This window comes from Solanum verrucosum, unplaced genomic scaffold (genome assembly GCF_900185275.1).
Source record: "Solanum verrucosum unplaced genomic scaffold, falcon-dt-bn FXZP01000023.1, whole genome shotgun sequence".
In the NCBI taxonomy this organism is placed as follows: domain Eukaryota; kingdom Viridiplantae; phylum Streptophyta; class Magnoliopsida; order Solanales; family Solanaceae; genus Solanum; species Solanum verrucosum.
In genome coordinates, this window is record NW_026019842.1 from 445,404 (window position 1) to 458,491 (window position 13,088).

The 13,088-nt window shown below is 33.4% G+C and overlaps 1 pseudogene; it reads right to left on the reverse strand.

The window, feature by feature from the left end:
- Window positions 1-10,800: 10,800 nt before the first annotated feature.
- Window positions 10,801-12,016, reverse strand: LOC125816396 (uncharacterized; annotated as a pseudogene).
- Between the last annotated feature and the right edge of the window lie 1,072 nt (window positions 12,017-13,088).

Genomic DNA, 13,088 nt, shown 5'->3' on the forward strand with positions numbered 1-13,088 from the left:
ACGAAGAGAAATATTGGCATTCCAACAACTTGAATAATACTTTAACATGGGTAGAACAATACACATTCAAGGAATCATACCATCACAAAGAAATGCATGCTCGACATCAAAAAACAATAACTAGTCCAAATGATTTTCATTTACATAAAGCAGGCATACAAAATGAAAATTTAATAAATCAAACTAGCCAAAATTTGTTTTAAAAGTAATAATCAAATAAAAGAGAGTACCTGGACGGATCGGTTAAGATCCCTCTTCAACAAATTTAAAAACCTCAGAACTTTACCGGAAGAATCGAGCAGAGAAGAAAGGAGGCTCACCGGACTCAGTGCATTGCCGGAGCTCGATGTCTCCATGCAGCTGCTGCTATTTTTTTTCGCTGGTTGGAGCTGCTGCCTGCGGAATCGAGGTTGTTGTTCGCTTCACATGGAGTTTCGCTGGTGACTGCTTCCCTCGCCGGAAAAAAGGAGGAGAAGAAGAGAGAGAGAGGCAAGGGGAATAAGAGAAGAGGGAGAAAGAGAGAAACGATGGCGGCCAGCGGCTGCTGGCTTCGCCGGAAGACAGAGAGGACGAAGGGGAAAGGGAGGAGAAGAGGCGGCGGGTTTAGAGAGGAGAGGAGAGAATAGAATCCCCATAGGGTTAGCTCTTTTTAGATTAAAATAGGAAAGAGTTAGAATAATCGATCTCGTCCGTTGATTTGATTGATATGTATGATCAGGATTCAATCTTAGATTTTAACTAAAAGATGGACGGTCGAGATTAATAGAGAAAATCTCAAATCAGATGGGTTTGAGGATTGGAATGGCCAAAATTGCAATAATATGGCTAAAATTGAAATAAAAGGGTGGTTACTATTGAAATACAATTGAAATTGAATAGGCTAGAATTGAAAGGAATTAGAATAACATCGACTAAAATTTAAATGATTTTGAGGAAATTTAAAGAAATGCTATCCAATTAAAATACTACAAAATATTATAATTAAAAGTACTTAAATTTTTAAAACATTTGAATTACTTCGAGTTTTACTGATAATTTTAAAAATATTTTAATAGTATTCACATTAATTTTTATAAAACATGCATACTAAAATATATAATTTTAGACAAAATCGACTAAACTTTTAAACTCGAAATATATTTTAAAATACGTATTTAATTGAATAACATTCCCACAAAGGGTTAAAGGTCAGTCAAAATTGTGTGTCAACAGAACTTCTTCACTCTATTTCAAATATGGTTAGTACTAGAGTATTAGAAGTTGAAACAACAACACTAGAAGAAAAAAATGTGTCCTTGGAAATAAATATATTTTCTCAATTAACTACAGGGACTCTAATGGCTAGTGATCAACATGATTTTTTTTTATTAAGTTCATAAAGTTGAAACCCTCATTCTTCATGGGTATTGATTATGAAGATGCTTATGCTTTCATTGTTGATTGTTTTGAGCTGCTTCATAAAATGAATATAGTGGAGAGAACTATTAGATAAGGTAAGAGTTGCATATTCAAGCTTTATATGTGGTTGCTTTAGCAAAATCTTTTCAGGAAGTTGATTATGTGATGGAGGTAGAGGGGGTGAAGTCAGATGAATTTGCCAAGGTGACAATATTCAAGAAACTTCATAAGGGACGACTAGATAATGAACACCATTACTTTGGAAAATATAGTTAGTAAAGTTTTCACAACATGTATGGGTTGTTTAGCGAATGATGAAATTAGGTTGCGCCAATTGAGGTTAGAATCTTTACTACGATTTCAGGGATTTATTTTATGTTAAAGAGGGTCATGATAAGACTACTACAATAGTACCAATGCTTACTTGGTTAGATATATGAAGTGTGTTACTTTTGTTATCGATTTGATCTGAGAAAGAATGCAAATTGTTTGGGCTAAAGACATAACAGATTTGGTAATGTTTTGCAGCTATTCAATGGGTAGAAATGTGTGGGCTGTTGGGTACGATCTTATCGATAGGCATGATGTATTCTACTAAGGCATCTAACGGACTATCATGGTGTGGTAGTACTAGGGTTATGTGGAAACGAATATGTCGATTGTCAAATGAGAATACTAACTACTTAAGGAGTTATCAATTGTACGACATGATCAAATAATGAGATTCAGTGTTGCATTCACATTTGAGAAACCAACTAACCTATTACTATGGACGGTGGGGTTAAGCATTGTTTTAGGGAATATTTTAGTGGTAGATCTTTAGTATGGTATTAGTGCATTTAGGTTATGAAGTGTATTTTGAGGATTTTAAATGAGGATTGATGATTTTATCATAAGCTCTAAAAGAGTGGATTGATACCGGAATGACTAGTTTATGGGTAAAGAAATTCCCAGTGAGTATACTTGGGTGAATGCAATTGAAGATTTTAGTAAGAAAGTGTGTATATGATTAAGTTAGTCCTTTGGATTTGATTGGTATAACTGGTTTGAGGTATCATATAAATGAAAAGGTTGACCTTGTGGTGATGACAATGACTAATTGAGCATGATGGTAATAATAGTTCGTGATGAATTGTGATTGAGATGCAACAATAGAATACAAATTGTTGGTTAAACAAATTTTGTATGATAATAATGACTTGTGAGTATCTAAGGTTGTGATTTTCTACTATTCAGTGAGTAAAGTGATTGTATGGAAAGTTTTGAGAGATGTTGGGACACTGCTCGAATAGAATTTAAAGGAGATAGAGTCATAAATAAAGAAATAAATAATAATTAATGGAATGTAGGGTAACCTTCAAAAAGAGGTGAGAGCAAAAATATTTTTTCTCTAATTGTAAGGGGTAAAGAGGTATCTTCAGAGGAGTTGAGAACGCATGATTTCATTTGTTTTGCTCTGGTTATGGTAATAGTGTCACGTGTTCATCATATTGGTTAAAAACAATTGGAAAAGACTGGAGAAAAGAGTGTACATACGTTCAACTCGAGTGTGACGATAAGTTCTTTTGTGGTTTCGAGTTCAGTAATGAGTACTATTGGATTTTTAGCGAAGGATATGGTAAGATCTATGAAGAGGCGATCAATGATAAGCTAAGATACATGAATTCCTAAAAATCTTCAATGTATGAGCTAATGTTGATAGATAAGAGGATTGAGTTACACAATTGAATTTACAATTAATTTTTTTTTTTCATTTTATGTCTACATATATGGTGATATGTTTTGTCAAGATATGAATTGGTAAGTTAAGAAATGATCGATTGCCTCGGTATTGAGCATATGAAAGAACTTATGCATGTTTTGGACCATAAAGTTTGTTACTTTTGATTGTTAAATGATCTAAAGAAGGGTTTCCCTCAGAGTTTTGATCTAGAGTGTGAAGTAAAACGTCATGGGTTGTTGGTAAAAGGATGAGATCGGTAAGCGAGCTAGAGAAACAAGAGTCTGATATAATGAAGGGTTGAGATATTTAGAATTTTGCACCATGGGAAGAATTTGAGAAAAATGAAGGAATAAGACCTCTCATATAAACCCTTCGGGTGTAGTTGAAGGTTGTATTGATTTTTGCGTATGAGTTTAGATATGACTGTGAGATGTGAACTAGTTCGGTACATATATACTTGGAGTTTATCATCGATTTTATAAAGATTGAGTTTTGGTTTGGATGACAAATAGTGAGGTATGGAAAATTTAGAGTTTTACGTGGAGTTAGATTGCTCAAATTATGATAGATGACTTAAGAATGATGTACAAGGTGAGATATAATTCTACATGGTTATTAAGAATTTAGAGTTGGATTAATACTACTCTATTGATGGGACTACATAGAATATTATGATGCGTTACATAAACATTTGATGCTGAATAGAGGTTATGAGCGTATAGTATATAAAATAATTTGAGTGACCAAGAATTTCCCTTAAGTGTTGGCATGAGGTATGTGATGGTTTAGAATGGTAGCTAAGGCATGGTATGTGGAAGTGGTGTGAAGTTGACTTTGGGTGTGATTTAATAGTTTTATCTCGATGGAAAGGTACTATCAAATTTGAAATTAGTGCTATTGGCCTTGTTTGGGACTCGTATTTGTCATGAAATGCTTAAATAAAAAGAGAGATAGACATAGTTTGAACATATATTTGATAAGAATACTTTGATACTAATGATGGTTTGGGAGTAAGGTAGATGATTGATGTGGTTATGATATTTTGTTAGTATTAAGAGTGTTGAATTCATTGGATGTGGAGTTCGATAAACCAAGTATGTGTGCAATTATAATAGGGACTAAATTGGTGATTGTGGTAGCTAGAAAATAAAAGAGATAGAGTCAGATGAATGAAAATGTTTGATATGGGCACTATGGAAAGAGTATCTAGAGTTATTCGACCTTAGTTATGTACATTCTTATGTGACCAACTACTTCATTATGGGCGTGGTTTAGAGTATGATTCACTTTCTACGTCCGTGTGTGTTTTCACTTCTATGGGTGAGTCCCTAGTAGTGGATCGGGTGTACCGATTCTATGATTGTCCTCTTGGTAGGGTGGCATCCTTGGTTAGACTTGTTCATTCCAGTTATGGAAGATTTGGTGTTGTTTGGGATAGTTGAAGTATACTAGTGATTCAACATGCACAACTTTGCTTATGAGAATTTATAGGAGAGCTACCATGAAAATTTGCAGTTGTTCGATAGACTAAAGATTTATCTCATCATTGGTATCATGTTTTGGCTATGTATGATTGAATGTGGGGACCATTGTGTCTAGTTTTGTCATTCTTAAGGTTTGTCTATAATAACTACTAATCTAGCATTTCGACAGTGTTGTTAGAGGTTCTGTATGCTTGGGTGTATCACTCGATGGTGGTTACTTAATCATTTTCCATTTTTGGATCAAATGAGTTTGATTTTACTTGATGATTACTTGATGTCTAAAGATCATATTTTTATAGCTTAAGCTCGAAAAAAATATTATGTTGTGAGGATGTAATCTTGATAAGTTCTGTGATGGTTGATGAATTATGAGTGTGTGGTGGTTGGTTCGGGTTCACTCCTGGTTGTAACCAATATTGATTCAGGATTTTATCATGGTTATGTTAGAAAATATTTGTCCTGGTGGTTGTGTCAAGGTCTAGTGGAAGAATCGGTCAGTTGAAGAGTTCACTTGGGAATAGTTTTGTTGTTAGTTGAGTTTACATACAACAACAGTTATCATTAGAGTATTGAGATAACCCCATTTGAGGCATTGTATGGGAGGAGGTGTAGATTTTCAATTGGTTGGTTTGATACTTTTGATAGGAGACCTTGGGTACTAATATTTTGAAGGAATTGTTGAGACAACTACCCTTTCTTAACCTAACCTTCTTTTGATCATTCGAGGACGAACGATGGGTAAATTGGTATCTAATGTAACGATCCATTTGGTTGTTTTGAGTACTAGAGTTTTTTATTTCATAAAATACTTTTCGATAGATTCTAAATGAGTATTTTGGACTATTCGTAACTATATTTATGAATTTAGTGAGGTAGTTTTAGTAATTACTTTAGTTGGTGGTTAAAGAAGAAACCTTAAAATTAATAGTGGGTCACTTTCACAATTTTTATAATTTTAAGGTATACAATTAGGATAATAATTGATCTGTAGAAAAGAAGAAAATTAAAGAAAAGAGCCGCACGGTGATAGAGAAATATCGAAAGGACAGCTTCAGGTAACCCCTTAACTTTAATTCGTCTTAGCATATAAATTGTGGGTATTTTGATTGAATTAGCATTAGTAATTGCTCATGTCTAATAGTGGAAGATGATTAAAGATCGGGAGCTGCAATTTAAGGGGTCATAGCGTATTTCTGATCGGTCGGTGGAGACAAACTTGTCTCCCTGTCCATTATTGATTTACTTATTGTGAAGTACTAAAATAATATGTGGCAGATTATTGATTATTGATTTTAAGGAGTGAATTGGAGGAGAAAATATATATAGTTGAAATTGTTACTGTTATGCGCTAATGGACAAATATAAAAGGTGATTGGAAAATTGGAAAGGGCAAAGTGGAGGCGTGATGATTGGTCAGGTTTTAGGTAGAATGAACTTTAATTACCTAATGTTATTATATTCTAAAGTTGGAGTGTTAAATGGGCATATGTGTAGGAATTGTTGTCAGGTGCACGTTGAGAGAAAAGTTAGGCCAAACAGAGTAATGATAGGTAGCACACGTCAATACTTACATGTTAAAATTGGATTGAATCACGGGGCTGTTAAATTGTTTTCTCGATTATTTTTTTTGTTCGCAGTTGGGGTTACTGTTAGTAGTAATTACGTAAATGTTTCTATATTTATCTTGCTATGACTCAAGTAAATATTGAGATATGTAATTAAATATTAAGTGTAGGATATAATTTGAATATCATCAAAGCTATGATAATTGGAGAAATTGAGATTTATCCTTAGGATTGAACTTTAGGAAAGTGATTATAGATTTGGGTGAGTTTTTGGGTCTAGGCTAGACATATTGTAATGTGTGTGTCTATGAACTCGCTTACTTATAAATTATGCATGTTTAATAGATTGAAAAGGTTCGGAGGCATTGGGGAAAGGAAAAGTATTGGAGAAGTAGTTTGCTTGACTTCGGTTCTTCGGTGAAGGTAGGTTATGGTTTATTCTACGGAAAAGGGCCAAAAATATCCCTGTACTATTCGAAAGTTTAAAAAATACCCCTCATCCACCTATTGGGTTAAAAATACCCCTCAATCAACCTTTTTGGTGCACTATTACCCTTTAAACTAACAACCTTATATTTTTTAATTATTATTATTATTAATTATTGCGTGGCGTCTTTCTATTGGTTAAAGTAAATTCCAACCCACCAAACTTTCTTCTACCCACTCAACCCGACCCATATTGACATCCCTGACCCAAACCCAATTAAAAAAATTGGATTATCTCCTCTCCCCTAAACCTAATATCCTATTTTTCTTCTTTTATCCTTTTCTTATTAAGCAATTTCAAGATCAATTTCACCCAAAATAGATTAGATTTTCAGTGCAATAATTTATTGAAGTTGAGGGATTCAAGTTGGAGCATTGAATTTTGAAGTCTTCTTCGTTTCATTCAAATATCTAAATCTTCTTCTGTTACTTATCGTGATGTAGGAGAGTCTTGAATGGTTGCCAACTTTTTTACTGCTGCGAAACGTAAAACGATGGTCGTAGGTTTGTTGTCGCTATGAGACGACGAATGGTTGTCGTTATTGAGAATGGCAAGATAAAAATCAATTTCCATCTCATGTGATAATGTTTATTCACATTTAAAAAAATCATTGGATGTCATTCGTTAAAAACGCAACATGTTAAGGAAGATGTGAATGATATGTCTAAATTGACAAATTTGAATTATGTAATACCTTGAGGAGAAAGTTTCAAATTTGGAGTTCAAAGACAAGTGATGGAGGAAGATTGTGCTATGGTCATGGTTCTTTTTTCTTTGAAGATGATGTCTTAAAGTTGTTGTTTTTGTTACTTTTCTCTAGATTTTGTGATATGAAAAATTGTTGATGGTGTCTAGTTAGTGTAATGTTCTTAATTGTAATTTCTATTATTGTTGGTATTGTAGCGAAATTGTGTTTAGTTCGCAAGCTTCATTGTAATGTATTTCGTTGCTAATGAAGTGAATTAGGATCAATTTTGTGTTCATTTTTGGATCAGTTTTTTTTATCTCATAATGGTGCATGCACTTTAGTTGAGTTCTTGTTGCTGTTTTTTCTTTATAGTTTTGTGTAGTTTTTGGTAGAATTTAGGTACTGTTTGATCGAGTTTAGGTGTTAGATTTGAAGCTATTTTTATTCTAATTAGATTTGTTATTCTTCAATGCTTTTACAATTTTATAGTTTGGTGAATTTCTCATGTTTAACAACTATAAGAATAGCTTTGAAACTTAAATTTTATTTTTCCGGAAGTGTAAAGTCATTTTGTGGCAGCATTGTGTAGTATCTATTGTGGTGCTTTAGAATTATTCTTGATCTGGCTGGCCTGGCATGTTTCTGCAGTCAACTACTCGTCTTTTCAAATTAACCAACAAATTGACAAATTCTTATTTGTATCAATGACACAATAAAATTGACTTATTTTAAGTGTTTTTAAGCTAAAATAACTTTTAAGCACTTTCGGAGTACCTGAATAAGTTAATAGAAGTGTTTTAGTTAAACTTATTGAAGTTACACATGTATTAACCAACAAACTATGATATAAGTTATGAGGGGTAGTAAATGGTGCACATTAACAATAACTAGCCATTGCAATACATTTCTAAATATTCTGTTCATACAAAAGTAAGCTGAAATATGCAAGACGTGTTTATCCACAAATTCACAATGTACTTCACCCTATGTTGAGCATAACAAAAATTATTAAGGATGAATCAATACAAAATTAGCAAATTCTTGAATTAGTCACCGCAAAAATATGTACGTTTCCTAAACGTTGGTCATTTCTTCTCTAATCTTGCCTTCTTAGTCTTCAATTTACCAACTCTTTTTTCCTTCTCTACAACCAACTGGTTTGAGGTCATTGATGCCTTGCCTTTCCAGGTCACTTTCTTTGGTGAATAAGGCAGATTGGTAGGCTTCACGACACCAAATTCATCTCCATTGAAGCTAATTTTTCTAGTACCAATTGGTCTTCGTTGTAATTTTTTTTGTTGAAGCCTAGTCCTTTCTTCAGATACCACCTTCGGCCTCAAAATTGGCTGGCCGTCTTCATCTTCATCTTCCTCTTCACCTTCCCATTCATCATCACCAATGGTTGAAGGTTGAGCAAATTGTTGTTCTTGTTCAGTAGTTTGACTCTCGTGTGATGTTGTTAAGGTCACATCTTGCACTTTCTGGAAAGATCCTTCACCCATATTCTTTATCTTCTCATTCACCTGCAAAAACAACCATGAATATTTCACCGAATCAAACAAGCAATAAAATTAAGAATGTTTCAGTTTATAAGCATTTAAAAGTAACAATATTTTACCAAAGGACAAGTTCTGATGTTGTGACCTCTGTTACAACAATATCCACATGTCATTAAAAGTCCTTTTCTTGAAGATGACCAAGCCCCCACTCTCTTCCTTGCCTCGTCCTTCTCTCTCTTTCTTTTCAACTTTGGTCTACCAACCATTTTATGTATTTTCGGTGGTTCCATTGCATGTTCTGGTTTCATTTTCCAGAATTTTTCACCTCTAACTGGTTGTAGTTTATGCATATAAACTAACATGTAAGCTTCCTTTGAATATCACCAATGCACCTTGCTCATCGGGTTTTTTTTACCTGGTAAATCAAAGCTTTGATGGCATGGGAACATGGTATTCTTGTCAAATCCCATACCCTGCATGTGCACCTCTTTAATTGAAGATTGACGGCATGCTTGTCTTCACCTTCATGCACTTCATATCCAAAGTCTCCATTAAAATGAATTTCACACCCTTGTGCTATTTCTCTGTAATCAGTCAGCAAATTCTTGGCATATGAACTGATTTCATCTCTCCAATTCCTACATTCCTCCTCACGATCTTTCAGTAATTTCATTACCTTTCAAACAATGAAAAATCCATAATTAACAAAAATATAACATAATTCTAACAAGAAATATCTTTGCCTACCTGGTAGCAGTTTTGATTTACTTTTTTGAGATTTAAATTTCAAATATGCACAAAATCAGTTTAGTGTAATTAGAATTGTAAGCTAGATTAGGCAATTTAGTGATGTGAAGGTGATCAATGCGTTGCAACTTCTAGCAACCTGAGAAATGATGGCATCTATCTACTTTCCACCAGCTAATGTAAATGACAACCAAAACAAGATAGCAATGATGTTAAAATTTATTCTTGAGATGTTTTCTAAGTTTGTGACACAATACTGGAAAAAGGAAAAAATGCACAGTGAAGCACAAGTTGGAGAAAGAAGTTAAAGTTGTGCTTACAAATCTATAAAAATCTAAGTTGTATGGACTCTTCACTTTCGATGCCACATTCGTGTCGAATTCTCTAAAAATACACTATTTTTAGAGAATTCAACATGCACTCATTAGCATTTTTGATGAGTCCGAGCAACATAGGTAAAGTAATGACATAGCGTGCTTAAAATTTTATACACATCAATGTTATAAATACAGAAAATTGATCGTAATATAAGTGACAAAAACTCTAATAATTAATTTTTTTTTATCACAAACAAAGTAATAGTTAAATACCTTGACTCTAGTCTCTTCCAACATCTTGATAATTGGTTTGTGTCTTGCCTCTAAAATCCATTTATTGAATGATTCTGTAAAGTTGTTGTCAACCATTTGATTCTTGCATTTGGTGTCAAAATAAGCTCTACACCATTTTTGGGATGGGTGGCCTATTGGTTCTTTGGCAGCCATTTCAGAAACAGTCCCTAAAGTTGTCAATTGGTCATTGGACTCTTCTCCATAAGTGCTCCAAGCACACTACCACATTAATTTTTTCATTAGTACACCCCTCCAGTTCTTACTCCAGTTAGCTTCTATATGTCTGGTGTGTGATGTGATTTAGGAAGTACATCATCAACAACACCAATCAACCCCTATAATATCCAAACAATTAAGTAAATAAGATAAGATTAGTAATTAAAAAAACTTACAACACAAATATAAATTAAGTTGAGAATCTATAACCTTTTGCATGTCTGATATAAATGTAACTCCTTCACCCTCCCTTAACAATAAAGAAGATCTCAATAGCTCCATAAACCACTTCTATGTTCTATTTGTTTCTTTATCCACCATGGCCCAAGCAAGATAAAAGTGTTTTGCTGAATCTTGTGCCATAACAATCAGTAAAATTCCCTTACATTTTCCTTCCAAAAATGTGCCATCCAAACCTATTAAAGGCCTCAATCCTACTTTTCAACCACTTTTCAGAGCTTGAAAGCACACATACATTCTCAAAAATCTCCTTTTTCCTTCTGTCAAAGCATGTTTTGATATGTTTATAACCACATCTATACCAGGATTACTATCCCTCTATTCTTGAGCATAAGCCTCTAACCTATTAAAATCATCAATGAAACTACCCTCTAATTCCTCTAAGGCAAGTTTCTTAACTCTCTTCATCTTAGAATAACTAATATTCAGTTTAAATTTCTGATCCACATCCATCCTCATTTGTTTGATTTTGTACTTAGGATCATTTTGGACTTTGTTTTTGAATAATGTGCTAAAATATCGGGAGTAGCTCTTCTATTATGAAATGCTGGATCACATTTATGTTTTGTCTCCAAAGTCTTGATTTTAAATCCTTGATCTTTATTATCCTTAGATATCAAGCACACAAAAGGGCATCTAGTATCACATACATATCTAAGTCTAGTAGTGTTCGATTGTTTTACTTTAAGACCAACCTTTTTAGCAACTGCATAGAATCCCACAACCCTTTTAGCTTCAAACAAATCTTTAAAACTTATGCCTTTTTCCATGTGTAAAAACTTGTCAAGCTTTTCATTAACATCTTGAGTTCTTTCCTTTCTAAAGAGTTCTAATTCTTCACTGTCACGATCACTAGAGTTAAGTCCAACATTTTTATCCTCATCAGATGAATCACAATTTGTTCCAACATCTACCACAATATTATGATGCACATTTTGATCAATGATGTTAGGAGTAGAGACAGGTAGTTCACCTTCATCTATAGCATATAATTGAAGCTCACTGACTTGGTTAGACAATAAGTGTTGCAATGATATAATGCCTGGAGATGGAACAAATAATTCATTCTCATCCACAACTTATAGTTGAAGCTCACTGAACTCGGTACACAATAAAGATTGTAGTGCTATAATGCATGCATCATTCTCAATCAAAAAGTATCTACCAGAAGGCCCATTTACTAACCTGCCCTTACTGAAACCTAACTTTTCAGTATACTCTGCGCAAATATCTATATAAGATAGTAAATCCGCATCAAAATCTTGCATCATGTGCTTCAACTTTTTAAGATACATCACTTCAGGTTTCAACACCCACTTGCCTCCATAGTTAAACACCAAATCGACCTTCTTAATCATTCTTCAAAAAGAGTATATAAAAAAACAAGAAAAGGGACCCATCAACATCATTCAAAGAATAGTTTAAAGACGACAATATTTATTACCCTAAAATACAGACAAGAATAAGAGAAAGGGTCCACAACAAACTATAGATTAAATAAACAAAATATTTTTTTGAATAAACTATTGCAAAAGAGAAAGAGAATACACCATATCAATAACTAAACACAATATAAAGAAATATTAAAAATCAAAGTTCAGATAATAACAATTGAAAAGGGACCATTAAAAGTCGAGAACTAAGTAAAGAAAGACGTAAAAACATTCAAAATAATCGAGAGTAACACTACATGAAAATTTCAGAAACCCTAAACCATGAAAATGAAAAAATGACCTACTTAGAAGAGAGAAGACTTCAAAATTCAATGCTCCAACTTGAATCCCTTGAACTTCAACAAAGTATTGCACTGAAAATCTAAGCCATTTCAGGTGAAATTGATCTTGAAATTGGTTAATAAGAAGGAAATGAAGAAAAATAGGTTATTAGGTTTAGGGAAGATGAGATGATTCAATTTTTTTTATTTATGATGGATCTTTTTAATTGGGTTTAGGTCAGGGATGTCAATATGGGTCGGGTTGGTGGGTAGGAGAAAGTTTGGTGGGTTGGAATTAACTTTAACCAATAGAAAGACACTATGTAATAATTAATAATAATAATAATTAAAAAATATAAGGTTGTTAGTTTAAAGGGTAATAGTGGATCAAAAAGGTCGACTGAGGGGTATTTTGAACCCAATAGGTGGATGAGGAGTATTTAAACCTTTTCGGATAGTATAGGGGTATTTTTGGCCCTTTTTCGTTTATTCTATTTGATAGATAGACTCTTCTTCATAGTGATTGATATGCATTGAATGATATTGTGAAGTTCTCTATGTACTTGTTTGTGTGATTGTGTAGCTTGGTTGTGTGGTTTGTGATTGGTCTGAAATCTTGAGACCGTGGAATTTATAATCTTGAACCCTCTCTATCGAAGTGATGCCTTGAATAAAGAAGGCTTGATGAAATATTATTAATGAATTAAAAAGTGGTG